The 3,750-nt window shown below is 40.2% G+C and overlaps 1 long non-coding RNA gene across 1 annotated transcript; it reads left to right on the top strand.

Annotated features, from left to right (window-relative positions):
- Positions 1–588: 588 nt before the first annotated feature.
- LOC147889456 (uncharacterized) lies at positions 589–1,205 on the top strand. The gene is made up of 4 exons (XR_015542839.1): positions 589–657; positions 689–839; positions 925–995; positions 1,080–1,205. It is a non-coding gene; the product is annotated as an uncharacterized LOC147889456 (long non-coding RNA).
- Positions 1,206–3,750: the final 2,545 nt, after the last annotated feature.

Genomic DNA, 3,750 nt, shown 5'->3' with positions numbered 1-3,750 from the left:
GAAAATAATCAAAACCCCAAAATACCGTGCATAACTCTAGGAAGTGGCTAAGTGAACATGACATAAAAGTGTCCTAGGACAGTTTTATGTCCTTCTATCAAACTAGTGTTAAAATGTGCATGATTCAACTTGAATCTTGATTGCATGGGACCGCATTCAAGAATTGCATCTACCAAATTGAGATCAAAATGACGCCCCTTGGGTGCATGTGCAACCCCCCTTGGTGCCTTGTACACATGCGTGACACATCCCCCCTTTCGCACATACGTGACGCACCCCCCTTGCAAGCATGCACGAGCCTCCCACTCTACAATACCCTATGAACATTTCTTTGGCTTGCGTTGAACATAGCCTCCCACTTTTGAATTAGCATATGAAAAAGGTCGCCTTACCTATGTCATCCTCGTGGATTAATAAAGTGAGTTCATCCGGTCTTTCAAAGAAAATAGTTCCACGCTAGCTGGAGCGTGGAATTCTTTCCGTATAAATTGTAGCTAACAATCAGGCTTGTATGGCTCTAGCCTCTTTCCACACCTTTCCGTATCTCTTGTAGGGACATTTGGAAAACAAAGGCTATCGCCTAACCAAGGAAAGACAGCCTTGTATGGCTTTTTCCCTCTCCCTTGAATGAACGGCAGCAATAAGCGTAGGTTTTTTCTTGGGTCGCCGTAAGGACTATTCAAAACACCGCTTCTTATAAGGCTCTATTCCAATCCTCTGAACCAACGCTTCAGTCCTAGAATCGTAGTAAGGCCTTCTGCACAATTGGCTAATGGAGGGCGGCAGGGGATGCTACTTGAAGCTACTCATTTGTTTGTTACTTCTTACGACTTTTGCAGGTGAGGACGAGATGCGGTGTGTAACTTGCGCCTAGATATTGGAGAATTGGAGACTCTGACAATCGCTTTCTGAATTGACAAGCAGGCGTCCTCGATGGTTCACGCTATGTTTGGAGAGGGAAGGATGTGGAGGCTGTGGACAGCTCGCAAAACTGGGTAAGACCATCGTTGTGAGTGGGCTTTCTATAGTGAGCTGGTCGAAATATGCTGTCGAGACTGACCGCTGCAAATTTCTCACAGGATGCCGGCCGCGCAGCTTTCGCAATGGACTATCCAAATGCTCCCCCCTCAACCGTTCCTGGGTTTCACGGAATTAATGAACACATACCTATAATCCACCCGTGATTCTGCGGATTATCTTCACGCTATGAGTCTCGTAAACGTGTCGTACATTTAGGATGACTCCTGTACTACAATTTGAAGGAATGAGTTTTATATAAAAATATCAATTCTTTAGTGCGTTTTAGGATTTTTGGCCTGCCTCTAGGTTCCTCTTGGAGATGGCCATGTGATCTTTCTCTCTCTTTCTATTTCAAGCCAGGCCGCCTCCCCCCCCCCTCTCTCTCTCTCCCCCTCTTCGCTTTAATGCACATCCAAGTCCTCTCTCTCTCTCTCTCTCTCTCTCTCTCTCTCTCTCTCTTTCTCTCTTTCTCTTTCTTTCTTTTCCAAGCTGCGCATCTGAGGTAGGCCTTATGAATGCTTTATGAGCATTCATGTTGTTCTTGTTCAAATTGGATCTCGGTTAAGCCATAGCATTGCTTTTAGTCACGAAGTAGGGTCAGCAGGTAGCCTTTGGATAAGTAGAACACTAGATGTGCACAAACATGAGAAAGGAAATAGAGAATAACATATCACAAAATATACAATATTGCAAGATTATGGCCCTTTAAATGGGTTTTTGAGTAGTACAATGCCCTGAAAGATGGTTGTAAATCAAACAGCTTATTATTACATCTCTTGTTCATCCTTGGCATTCATTCATTCATCAATCGCTCCCTATATTTCACATATGTTCATTCATTCATTGCTCGCTCCTTATGCTTCAGAGTCTTACTTGAATCCTGCAAGCTAATGAACTCTTTTTAAAGGGAAAAAAAGAATGAGTAGAAATATAGACATGAGACAGCACATAGGGTCCACTAGGACCTCATCCTCCTTGCAAACGTGATGGGTTATATTTTATTACTAGATTGATGATGTGCAAAGAATTGTGTCTGTTAGGTATTAAAGCCCAACAAATACATGAATAATGTTGTGACATGGAGTATAACCATATGAATTTTCATCCTTCAATCTTGCATTCAACTTGGCTTTCTTTGCTCCCTCGCATCATGAACATGCATCAAAAGAGAGTAATATCAAGTAAGAATTATAATGAACTAAATATATATACGGCAAGGAAAGCAATTAAAAATATTTCTATAGTAATATATAATATAATTAATATATAATCTAATTATTATAACCATACATAGTGTGAATGGGGACGCAGTGCATTTCTTTCCCCAAAGAGTTATAATTCGAGGGAATGGGTCCTTTTGTGTGCATCAAGATTGAGAGCATCAAGAATGTTAGCATCGTGTTTAAGTCTTGTGAATGGATTTAAGAGACTAGCATATTACATGAATGTCAATACTTGTTATTTTGTTGCAACTTAAGAAATCAATATTTACACGCACCAATCACGATCTTTTTCACTTTTTGCAAACGTGGAACAAGACTGGCTCTCACACATGCACAATATAACAGGTGCCAATCAAATTTCTTGACACTTGCATGATCAACTTGAAATGTGAAGTAATTATTATAACCACACATAGTGTGGGCGAGTGAAAATCCTTACCAACTTTCTAGCACCTTCTTGCTAGCATTTTTATGATTATCCTATGGTATCGTAAAGCAGATCTCTACATTGGGTGCTTGTCTTCACACCTACCATGCGCTACTAAGACGCTTCAAAATGCCATCATGCTTAAGCTAACCTCTCACTTTTTAGCCACACAGATCCAACATTGATAGAAATATTACATAGCATATGCCTAGCTCAATTGCAGCTACAATAGCTTGGCCTTTGTCAGATGTCTTTGGCTTTGATAAAGAATTTAATCCGAGTGTCATCTTTACCTTTGCACTATATCTCCTTCCCTTTACTCTTATCATTTCCCAAAAATGCTTCCTTCACCCCACATAAGCTTCTATGGTTATAAAGAGATATTGGGTACCAGCATTAGCACCGTCATGAGATTACGGGGCTGGTACATTCCCACAACTTCTTCTTACTAGTTGCCTACTTTATCTGATAATGATTGTGATTGTCTTTGATAGTCACAACTTTGTTTACTTTATGTAGGCTCAAAAAACCAATTACGTCATGGGCAAATTATGCCTTTTAGATGATGTCCATGACGGTGCACTCTCAAGGTGCACTACTAAGAAACCCTAGGTATCACGTTCGTTCAAAAAAACCCGTCCACTAAAATTTTTTGTCCAATAAAATTCCCGGGGCGTTCACTATAGAAAAACCCCCAATATCACATGCGTTCACTATGTAAAAACCCCCTTACCCCCCCTTTGTATGTGTATTTTCTGTAACTCCATAAGAAAATAAAACCCCTTCTGTTGAACTCACGCTCAACTCACGTGCTATTTTACATATTAATTGGTGAATTTTGTGGGATAAAATCACCCCTCTTTACTTATGAACTAACGGATTTTTTCTAGAGTTTAATTTTAAAAACCCTCCTTTTATTGTAATCCTGTTAATTTTTTTCTAAAAGTGGAATTAAAATACCTCTTCTTTTGAATGCATGCGGTACACTAAAATTTGGGGAGGTGAACCCCCCCGATGTCCATGACCAAACAATGAGAATTTAGGATCTGCTTGCTTACAAAAGCATTGGGCAAGAAGAGA

Source organism: Dipteris shenzhenensis, chromosome 20 (assembly GCF_047967505.1).
Source record: "Dipteris shenzhenensis isolate YYH24624 ecotype China chromosome 20, Dip_SZ_1.0, whole genome shotgun sequence".
Lineage (NCBI taxonomy): Eukaryota > Viridiplantae > Streptophyta > Polypodiopsida > Gleicheniales > Dipteridaceae > Dipteris > Dipteris shenzhenensis.
Note: the sequence above shows the minus strand (reverse complement) of the source record. Positions and strands in the feature narration are given on the sequence as shown.